Source organism: Aotus nancymaae, unplaced genomic scaffold (assembly GCF_030222135.1).
Source record: "Aotus nancymaae isolate 86718 unplaced genomic scaffold, 86718_ANA_hifiasm-v0.15.2.pri h1tg000057l, whole genome shotgun sequence".
NCBI classification, from domain to species: domain Eukaryota; kingdom Metazoa; phylum Chordata; class Mammalia; order Primates; family Aotidae; genus Aotus; species Aotus nancymaae.
Genome location: NW_026988471.1, coordinates 52206930 through 52219059, shown reverse-complemented (window position 1 = coordinate 52219059; position 12130 = coordinate 52206930). Strand labels below are relative to the sequence as shown.

Sequence of the window (12130 nt, the reverse complement as noted above, 5' to 3'; positions counted from 1 at the left end):
TTTTTCTCTGCAACCTCGCCAGCACCTATTATTTTTTGACTATTCTTACTTGTGTGAGATGTATCTCATTGTGGTTTTGATTTGCATTTCTCTAATGATCAGTGATGTTGAGCTTTTTTTCATATGCTTCCTGCTTGCATGTATGCCTTATTTTGAACAGTGTGTATTCATGTCCTTTACCCTTTTTTAAATGGGCTTGTTTATTTTTTCCTGTAAATTTGTTTAAGTTCCATGTCGATGCTGGATATTAGACCTTTGTTGGATCCATGGTTTGCAAAATTTTTCTCCCGTTCTGTAGGTTGTTCATTTACTCTGTTGATAGTTGCCTTTGCTGTGCAGGAGCTCTTAAGTTTAATTAGATCCCATTTGTCAATTTTTGTTTTTGCTGCAATTGGTTTTGGTGTTTTCATCATGAGATCTTTGCCTATTCCTATGTCCAGAATGGCACTGCCTAGGTTGTCTTCCAGAGTTTTTATAGTTTTGGGTTTTACATTTAAGTCTTTAATCCATCATGACTTGATGTTTATATATGGTATAAGGAAGGGGTCCAGTTTAAATTTTCTGCATATGACTAGCCAGTTATTCCAGCACCATGTATTGAATAGCGAGTCTTTTTCTCATTGCTTATTTTTGTTAGCTTTGTCAAAGATCATATGGTTGTAGGTACATGGCCTTATTTCTGAGCTCCATATTCTGTTCCATTGGTCTATGTGTCTGTTTTTGCAGCAGTACCATGCTGTTTTGGTTATTGTAGTCCTGTAGTATAGTTTGAAGTCAGATAGTATGATGCCTCCAGCTTTGTTCTTTTTGGTTAGAATTGTCTTGGCTATTTGGGCTCTTTTTTGGTTTCATATTCATTTTAAAACAGTTTTTTCTAGTTCTCTGAAGAATGTCATAGGTAGTTTGATAGCAGTAACACTATGTGAGATTATATCTCATTGTGGTTTTGATTTGCAGATCTCTAATGATCAGTGAGTTTAGCCTTTTTTCGTATACTTGTTGGTTGGATATATGTCTTATTTTGAAAGGTGTCCATTCATGTTTACCATTTTTAACCCAATATATAAATTGCTTTGGGCATTATAACCATTTTAATGATATTGCTTCTTCCTATCCATGAGCATAGAATGTTTTTCCATTTGTTTGTGTCATCTGTGATTTCTTTGAGCAATGTTTTGTAGTTCTCCTTGCAGAGATCTTTCACCTCTCTGGTTAGCCGTATTCCTAGGTGTTTTATTCTTCTTGTGGCAATTGTGAATGGGATTGTGTTCTTGATTTGGCTCTCAGTTTGAGTGTTGTTGGTGTATAGGAATGCTAGTGGTTTTTGTACATTGATTTTATATCCTGATTATTTACTGAAGGTATTTATCAGCTTAAGGAGATTTTGGGCTGAGAATATGGGGTTTTCTAGATATAATTCAACCCTTCATGTTAAAAACTCTCAATGAACTAGGTGTTGATGGAATATACCTCAAAATAATAAGAGCCATCTATGACAAACCCACAGTGAACATCATACCGAATGGGCAAAAGCTGGAAGCATTACTTTGGAAAACTGGTATAAGACGAGGATGCCCTGTCTTACCACTCCTATCCTATTCAATGTCCTCACCAGAGCAATCAAGCAAGACAAAGAAATAAAAGGCATGCAAACAGGAAGAGAGGAAGTCAAACTACACCTGTTTGCAGATGACATTGTTTTATATCTAGAAAGCACACTTTTAATCTTCTGTAATATTGTCATCTTTGGGCAAAAAGAATTTTATCTTTGTTCCTGGTTCATACCTTGGTTATAGCACTTATTACATTGCTGCCATGATGTGTTTTTACTCTTATTTCCTTTGCCGTAGACCATGAAACTATAAAGAGCAGAAAGTGGGTTTTATTCAACTTTGTATCCTCAGCAGATTACCTGGAGAAATGCATGTGGAATAAATAAATTGGCCAATTTGGTAAAAACCCAAAATGAAACATAAAGTACTAAATATGTCTCTTCTACTTTAAAGCTCTAGATACTTTTCATGGATTGAGTGCCTTTCAGCAAAACACGACTTATCTGACCTGGGTAAATTTATTAGGAGAACCAAAGATAACTGAACATCCATTATAATTTATGAAAATTAGAATGATAGAGCTGGAAGCAGCCTAATAAAACAGAATGTCTACCACCCTTCCAGCCTACTGATGTGGCTTGCCCAAAGTCAGAGATTTGTAACAGGGTAGGGATAAAAACTCTGGTCCTCTTGATCCCCAGACTGAATTTTCTACCAGAAAATGTAAAACTTCTTCCTTAAACTCTATAGTTTCAAGTTAGATTAGTATTGTCAGTTCTGTGCTTGGGGCATGTTTGAGCTCTACATTGAATGCAGTATGTGCATTTTTAGAAAATAGTTCTGAAAGATTGAATGTTTCTTTACAGGTCAAAACTGCTTTGTTAAGTTCTTTCTTTCTGTCAGACAAGTTTCAAATTTACAAATGAATTCCTTTTTGATTACACAGAAGTGCTTTCATGCTATCTCATTAAAGATGAATATTTATTCCTTTAAATTTTAAATGTAACTGGAGGATGAGCTGCCAGAAACCTGAACTACTGTTACAGAAGCAGATTTCTTTAAATTCAGGGTAAAATTGAAACTGTTACCTTTTTTTTTTTTTTTTTCTAAAAAAAGGCTTTTATGCAAGTTCCCAGTTAGAATTAATTTTATTAAGGTCTTCACTAATGGGAGTACTCTTGGCCACTAAAATATTTCAATAAGAATGTATAAAGAGTAGAAGGAAAACTGAGGGTGATAAGAGGGAGAAGCCTCTGAGAGCTTTCTGCCAATGCTAAAAGAAAAATATTGGAATGAATTGTAAATTTAGTAAGAGCGTAGGTTAGAAGAAATTATTAAAACTATAGTTACTTCCTGTCTTTGATGCCATGGTCAATGTAGTGGCTACAGTGGTTCACTGTAACTTGATTGGAATTAGCAAAGGTATGGTTTAAAGTAATTAAAATATTGAAGTGCTGTTAAAATATGGACGAGGATTTGTAACCCCCTCACCCCTACCACTTGAAATGATCCAAAAGGCTTTATCTTAAAAATCTGTTAGGTTTTGATGCAATGTGAGGACTGTTTCTCTAAGTGTCTGATGTCTGAAGAGTATTCAGATTTCTTTTAAAAAGTCAGTAAATATTAAATCAAAGAAGATAATAAAGTCAATTGCAATGTAAATTTCCAATTTCTTTGCCTGTGTGCATGTATTTCAGTTTCAGTGACATGTGAACTCTTCTGCTCTCCTCAACAAAATGTTTCCGGCTCCAAGTGTAAGAGGAGGTAAAATGCGTTCCTTTCGTCTTCATTAAAGTAACACCTTTGTTTAAAGAGAGAACATTCCAAGTGGAAATCCAATTGTTTAAATAGGACTTGGAGTAGACAAGACCATCTTTCTTTCACTTAAATTCCTGAATCCGGACAACTTTTTAAAGAACTTCCTTCTCTCTTTCTCTTTGGTTTCTATTTCCCAAGGCAGATAAAATTGGAGTCTCCTTTGGGGAAAAATTTGTCTACATTCAATGGAGAGTCTGTTATAGAAATTCTTACCCCCGGCTATTTGGACAAATCAAGAGTGTATTTTAGTGCACTCCCATTGCCTAAGGACAAGAGATGACATTCTCAAAAATGTTTTTGAAATATGCTGTTTGAAGGAAGGATTGGGATTTTCTCTATATAGAGTATTCTGTAAAAAGGCATATATCTTCTTGCTGATTCAGATGAAAGCCCTTATAATGGGCAGAAATAAAGAATAGAGATATTCCTGTAGAAATACAACAGACAATAAGCAAAAGTGAGTGAATCTTGCTGATTGTATAAATAATTCTGTATAAATAATTCAATTAACTCTCATTTGTATTTATTGAATGCTTTCTATTCAAGCCTTGAATTACATACTTTAACTCTAAATGGTATGAACTGGGCCACAGGAATATGACAACCAAAATAGTAAATAGCAATATGGGATCCAAGAGAAGAGAAAAAATAATTTGGGAACCAAAATAGGAATAGACACATGAGAACAACAGAAAAAAATAAGTGAGGAGAATAAAAAATTCAGAGTTAGAGATGGGTTTTTGTACCACTTCTTTCACCATCCATGTGCCCTTAGACCACTCTGTGAATTATAGAAAGTCATACTTAATATACTCATATCCTTGGGATTGTGGTAAGGATAATACATACAGAAATATCCTGAAAAGGATAAAGATAATACTTTTTCCCCTTTTCCATCTCAACTCACACACCCCAAAACAGGATCACTTCCACCTGTTGCTGCCTTCCTACCACATGCTAATATTCTTTTTCTTTTTTGTAGAAACAGGGTCTTGCTATGTTGTTCCAGGCTGGTCTTGAAATCCTGGCCTCAAATAATCTTCCTACCTTGGCTTCCCAAAGTGCTGGTATTACAGATGTGAGCCATTGTGCCCAGCCGATAATATTTTTAATTATTATTTGTTAGCTATCCTTTTTTCTTTACCTTTCAGTGATTTGAAGAACATGAAGTTTAGATCCCATTTCAACAAACCCTTTGTGCAACCAAAGATTTCCAATGGCTAGATAATGATCACTACAACATTATCCCAGAGAAACCGTATTTCTGACAGGATTTGAGCTGTCAAAGCAGAAGTAAATAGCACTCAAGAGCAAGCAAGTTTCATTAAATTCAGTTCTGTAGTGGAGATGGACATATCTCCTCAGCTTTATCTGCACTATGCCTATCTATTTCAGCATGCGATAAATGTGCTCAATATTTCACCAGTTTTAGCCTCTAAACCTTGTTTCATTGCTTCTGGCTGCCCTTGTTGTTTAATCAAAGCCATAGATTAAAGTAAAAAAAGGCTGTTTTAAGAAAAGGGTAGAAGAGGTAACCCAAAGTGCTTTTTTATAGTCCAAAGCTTGATGGTTTCTTATTGATCTGATTTGAAGTAGGATCTGTTTTTCACCTTTGAATTTCTTCAGAGTGTTATGCATTTAAGCAATGGGGAATTATCCAGAATATGTATCTGTATATATCTATACATGTCTATCTATATATCACACACATATATACAAAAAATACATACATACATATCTATTTATAAAATAGATATGTATGTCTCAAAAAGATTCTGTCTCAAAAAATACATACATATATATTTTATAAAATACATAAATATATTTTTTGAGACAGAATCTTGCTCTGTCACCCAGGTTGGAGTGCAGTGGTGTGATCTTGGCTTACTGCAGCCTCTGCCTTCTAGGTTCAAGCGATTCTCCTGCCTCAGCCTCCGGAGTAGCTGGACCTACAGGCATGCACCATCACATCTGTCTAATTTTTGTATTTTTAGTAGAGATGGGGTTTCACCATGCTGGCCAGGCTGGTCTCAAATTCCTGACCTTGTGATCCACCCACCTTGGCCTCCCAAAGAACTAGGATTATAGGTGTGAGCCACCGTGCCCAGCCTTTTTTTTTTTTTTTTAAATGTAGGAAATTTGAAAACAAAAATGGAAAATAATGCTCAAAAGATTTCTAAATATCCTCTTTTCAACAGAAACAAACTCTCTCTCATAGGGCAGCATAAAGTCAAAGTCCAGGCAAGCAGATTCTTTCTAAGAACAAAAGTAGAACATTATAAAGGAGAGGAAGAAATGCGTCACATTACCAGATGAAAAGAAAGTTAATGTTAGTCTTTATAATAAGTAGTCTCTTTCTAATTATTTGTAGAATTTCTCCTAAATAAAATTCCAAGATAAAAGAAAAATACACGCAAAAGCTAAATGCCTAGAATGAATTATGGGAATCCTAGGTACAGGGCTTTGAGAAGACTAGAAAGGAAGGCTGGAAAGTGAAAATTCTGATTGTCTTAACTAAGTCAAATAGATTGCACTGCAGTCTTGTTCTTATGCACTTCCTTGTTATTAACACATTCTCTTAATTCTGTCAAGTACTAAATAGTACAGCCAACGCACACTGGTACCATAGAATGAATCTGGAAAAAGAATACATAACATAGTAGACTGGGAGTATTGGTGTTCTCATAGGAAGATCAGGTTGTCAGTCTACTTTTCCAAAGTAATCTCTTCTTTAAATTCAAGTTTCTTCATCTGTAAAGCGGGAATGAAAGCTCTTTCCTTTTCTTAATGTGGGAAACTTGTTCAGATAATGTCTTCAAGACAATAACTTCCATCTCTATGATATATTCCATGTCTAAATCTGGATAAAAGGCCATTTTTTTTATGCTGAACTGAAATCAAATACAGAAAAAACTTTTTCCCTGGCCATAGTCTGAGTAGAACTCAAGTTAGCCATCTTAGCTGAAATATTAACTGTACATTTTCTGAGTTTTCAGTCATCTGGCCTTTGTGGCTGATGGAGGACTCATCATTAATTAGGCACTTGCAAAATATAATTTGTGAAGTCATCAATTCCCAGACATTTTGCAGTTAAGATATAGTTGGACATTATTTTAGAAACTGTCAATTAAAGGTTTTCTCATTTGTTTAGAATTCCTTGACATACCCTGAGCTATTTGAAACTTTAGAAAATCACGATGATGAATTATTATTCTGATTACACGTGTACCCCACTCTACTCTAACAGGGTATCATTAGCCTGCTCTTTATCAAATGAATTATGCACAAAGTATTCAAAAAAAGTCTCATCCAAGCTCAACAATTAACAAATAAAATTCTATTCCCTTTTACTTTAACCATTTGATGAATGTACTATTTGGCTACTGTACTTTTTACTATAGTATTTTCTTCTGGTAATTTAGTGTTTTAGTATCATCTCCTTATTGGTAACAGTTGATATTTTTGAATTGAGGCAGGATTCTCACCTTTATTTTTTCACCAAAGGATACATTCTGCTTCATTTTAGTCTTCCCTCAGTTCAGAATTTTATTGCCAAGTGAATCAAATTTTATAAAAAAGTGACAAATTCAAAGGAATAAGCATTTCTTTTGATGAATTTAAGTAGGAGAAGTTCACTTTTGCAAGATTTGATCCTTTACATTTTAAACTTTCAAACTAGAATGTGGGAAACAGCAGGTTGGCAACTCTTAACCCAGCTAAGTAGTGCAGGAATGGAAATGGGGAGGCAGAGCCCCACGGTTCAGGTTAGTTATTTCTCCTTCACCCATGTCCTTGGTTCATTTTACTTATATTCATCATGGACTTACACTTTTTACTGATTAATAGTGCTTGCAACCATTTCCATGTTAGAAAATACATATAGATATTTATTCACTTTCTTTTTTGAATTAGGGTTTTGCTCTGTTGCCCAGGCCAGAGTGCAATAGCATGATCATAGTTCACTGTAACCCTGATCTCCTGGGCTCAAGTGATCCTCCTGTCTCAGCTTTGAGTAGCTGGGACTGCAGGCATGCACCACCATGTCAGGCTAATTAGAAAAATTTCTTTGTAGTGATAGGGTCTTGCCATGGTGCCCAGGCTGGTCTTGAACTCCTGGCCTCAAATGATCCTTAGCCTCCCAAAATTCTGGGATTACTGGTGTGAGCCACTGTTCCCAGCCAGTTCACTTTTTTTTTTGTAAATCAAAACATACAGCCACATACATTGCATTGATACTTGTTTTTGTTCAGGCAATATATCAGAAATATTTCTTCCAGTTAATGCATGTAAATAATTGCACCATAATATAGCCACTCAGCTGTTAAAAGATAGTTGTTTCTAATTTTTACTGTTAACACAATGTTCAGTGACAATGTTTTTGTATGCATCTTTGTTACTGGGTTGAGTAATATTAAGGAACAGATTACTACATGTAGAAATAAAGGGTCCAGGACATGAACATTTTAAATTGTGGTAGGTAATGCCATATTGTTTTGAGAAGAAATTACTAATTTGCATGCCTACCAATAGTGAATGAGATTTCATTAGTCACTGTAATTTTTGTCAATCCGATAGGATAGAAATGATGTATTATTGTTGTCTTAATTTGCCTTTCTATGATTACCCAAAGAGTTTGAGAATCTTTCTCTTTTTTATTTCTTCGGTATATTATCCTTTCATAAACTTTCCCCATCTTTTCTAGTCAGTTATCAGTTTTCTTGATTTAGGGAAGTTCTAACCATGGTCGGTGTCAGTCTACAACTTGTTTTTAGTTTTACAAATAATATCCTTTAAATCTTAAATACTCAACTCTATTCTTTCTTGGAGTTTATTTTCGTGTATAGCATTAGAGGTATAGGTGTGTATAGTTTTTTCAAATGTGATTATTATTAAGTGTGCTATGCTTGATCCCACAGATTGATTCTAAACACAAAAATTCAAGAATCAGGTTTTACAATGTTATAATTAAATAAGTGTTGTTTACTTCAAAACCAAGTAGTATGTTTGGGCTTTTAAGAAAATGTAATCTATTAACACTAACCCATGCCACTCAAGAGGACATGTTGCTAGTATCAAGGACAAAGGGATTCTCTGTGTCTCTTTTAAAAATACTACAACACCTGCTAAAAAATCATACCACAGTTTAGTTTGCTTCATATATAGACCATTAATTTCTTGTACAGCTTTTTGTTTTTCTTGGCATTTTAAATTATCTATTGATTGAAAATATTGCTCTGGTTATCAGTATAGAAAGGAAGATCAGTAGTCAAAGTTAAAACAAACTTAACTTTGAGATTTCTGACTTTAATTTTTATATGTCTATTAATAGGACTCAATTGGTACATGTATATGAAACATTCATTTATTAAGACACTGAAGATTTCAGATCTGAGTACGCATGGGACCAGCATGGTTAAAAGCAGGATCTGTGGTCATTCTTGGTCAAATTTCAAGAACTTTTTTTTTACAACTAGGTCTTTTACATGTGAGTACATCATCAGTAAGTTGTGCAATCTTGTATTCAGGTAGAAACCAAATAAATCTTGCATTGCTATTGAAAGGTGAGTTCCTTAGAGACTGAGACTCACAGAAGAATTCTGTAGGGATAATGGAGGTGGATTTGAGTTATGCTTCCACAAGGCAAAATACACCAAGGATTGCTGGCAACCACCATATCTAGGCCAGAGGAGTAGAGGAGACTCTCCTTCTGAGCCCCAAAGTAGGAGCCAAACCTATGGATACCTTGATTTCAGACTTCTGACCTCCTGAACTATGACAATAAATTTCTGTTGTTTTAAGCCAAAAAATAAAAATAAAAAAGTCATTATAATATTAAAAAAAAGAGAAAGTTGAGTTCTAAATTGAGTGGGATCCACAGAAGCCATTCGTCTCTTAATGGGGCATGAGGAAAAGGCATTGAGAAATATACATCCTCCCCAGGTGGCTCAGAGAAATGAGGAGATTTTTTGAAAAAGCCATTACATCTCTGAAAATCCTTGTTACCAACATAGCAATGTAACTATTAAGTGACACAGAATAATATACAGTAAGGCCTTTGAAAATCAGACAGTTGCCACAGTTAGAGTTATTTTAAGATATTGGGGACTTCCTTAATGTTTTTCAATGCAACATTATGTTTAAAATGACAGATTACTTGTTTAGAACAGGAGCAGGTGGAAAGAGAAATGGGAATGCCAGCTTTAGAGCATAAATTTAGCAGCAAAGTACTTCTAAAAGTTCTTCCCTGAAAGATGAAACAAACTAACATGCGTGATGGGCTCATTTGCTCCAATTTTCTCCTCTGATTTCCTGTTGCTGAAAGGTGTACTACTTTGTACTGCCTGTGGATTGCACATACCCGCTAATATTCTAACACAATGGTCAGCAGCTCATCTCATTTACATCTCTCTCTTGCTTAGAACAAGCAACACAAACAAAACAAAAAACAAACCCTGAATTGAAACTGATGCTCTTTTAGAGGAGTTGGGGATCCTGTGCCATGTTGTCCATGCCAGAAATCTATACATAGAGCCATAGTTTTAATGTCTCCTAAGAATAAAGCATGGATTCTTGGCTTAATATTTGATATGCTGTAACTCAGCATAATTGTTATCATCCTCTGTTCAGTAAATCTGTAAACCATGCTGAGGGTTGCGCAGACTTAAATGGAAGTCATAAAAATGATATTTTACAAAGTGGGAATGGTTGTCATGGTTGTCTAAGTTTATGTGCTCATTAAGTCCTGGAAAAGCTACCAATTACCGTTTGGCTCTGTCCTTGGAAGTAGGACCAAATTAGTAATCTAGGGGAGGGGTACATAGGGTTAATAATGTACTTTAATTAATACACAGTTCATTTCAGCATGTCCTTTGAGTTTAAATACTTGGGAGTGGCTGTGGCCGAAATTACATAGCAGCAGGATTGAAAATATTTTCTGTAAAAAAATGAGTGTCTGAGATTATTAAACCAGTTTTTTTTCTCTATGAGAGAAATGTGTATTCTCTCACAGAGACCACTGTTGATCATGTTGTGAACAATCTGAATAATGGAGTGAAGTGTTAAATTTTTTATGAATTGACATTTAGGAGTATTTTTGATTTAACAGTGACAATCTAAAGGTAGTTTAATGACATGTTAGCAAAAACAGAGCCTCTACTCTTATACTATACAGAATTATGGTTATAACAAATAAAATGACTTGAAATTATAGAAGAAAGTATGTTATTTCCAGACATCCTTTAAAGAAAAATATCAACAAGCATTGGGATTATTACATGAGAAAAACTGAAAACCAATTTGTAAAAATTAAAGTGACCAGTTGCTGTGTATTTCTTTTTTTTTTTTTGAAGGGTTTTTAAAACTGTTTATTTTATGTAAAAAAAATATGGAACGCTTCACGAATTTGCGTGTCATCCTTGCTCAGGGGCCATGCTAATCTTCTCTGTATCGTTCCAATTTTAGTATATGTGCTGCTGAAGCGAGCACGTTGCTGTGTATTTCTATCTCCAACTTCCATCCAGCTACAGATACCCTCAGGTTTAGCAGTATAATAGAATTTAGCCCCAAATAATTAAATAGTATGGTTGGTGTTTGCAAAAGATACAGTAATTGTCCTTCATTTTTTTTTGAATCCAACTTGTGCTCTATTTCAACCCAGGATATAGTATTTCACTATGTAAAAGACAGATAACAGATGCTTCCAAGGAACTGGTTGGTTAGGTCTGCTTGGAGCAAGAGCTGTTACTCAGAAATCCCAAACTTTTTCTCTTGTGAAAAATGACTTGTGGATCAAGAGAAGATAGCCCCGAGGACTACTTACCAATATGGCAAAATATTGTATTAGGAAAAAATGGTCCTGAATTGGAATGCAGTGGGTTCGTTTTTCCAACTGCTAAATGATATGAGGTAGGACAAGTGAGTACATAGATCAGGGTTCTGTTCTTTGAACGGAAAATAATAATCCTAAACTCCTGTCAATGACATCATTAAGAATAAATAAGATTAAGAAGAAATAGATCTTGAACACCCAGGTGTTCCAGTCTTCTGGCACCTATTATGGCCTTTTATTTTTAATTATGTTTTTAGGTGTTAGTTGTCAAAAGTTATAGAGTTAAGTGAAGGATTTTTTTTCCCCTTAAAGGACTGATAGTTACATCAAGGAAATAAACTATGTGGCTACTAGAAAGAAATATTGTTTGCGCTGGAGCTTATGTATGTCACCTTGTTTCCTGGTTTCTGGTCTTGAGCTCTTTCCTTTAGATACATGTTTGAGTCTAATTTTTACCTATTTACTGGTTGTATAGAAAGTTGGTAAGTTGCCGAACTCCCTTAAACTGCCGTTTCTTATAAAATGGAGATTGCAAGGTCTCCTTTACTAGGGAGATGCATTTGGTAAACTGTACAGCATTATAGGATGTTGTTGAACTTTGATATTAGTTCCTATCTCCAAGCCTTTGCCTGCGTTTCTTTTTCATTCTCAATATTTGACTTTAATCTCTGTCTCTCTAAAACAAATCCTTCAGTTTTTTAGAGTAGATTTCAATAATTTGTTCTAAATTGAGATCACATCATGAAAGTTGTGCCTGCCTAATAAGTCACCAGTCTCTTCAGGGTAGGGTCTATATTTGTTCATTTCTATTTTCTAGCTTGTTGCCATTCAACAAATATATATTATCTGATACTTCTAAAGAGTGTATTGAGTTGGCTGGGTGCAGTGGCTCACGCCTGTAATCCCAGCGCTTTGGGAGGCCAAGGCAGGT

The 12130-nt window shown here is 34.9% G+C and overlaps 1 non-coding gene across 1 annotated transcript; it reads right to left on the bottom strand.

The window, feature by feature from the left end:
• Positions 1–10749: 10749 nt before the first annotated feature.
• On the bottom strand, positions 10750–10856 carry LOC135269883 (U6 spliceosomal RNA). The gene has a single exon (XR_010338121.1). It is a non-coding gene; the product is annotated as a U6 spliceosomal RNA (small nuclear RNA).
• Between the last annotated feature and the right edge of the window lie 1274 nt (positions 10857–12130).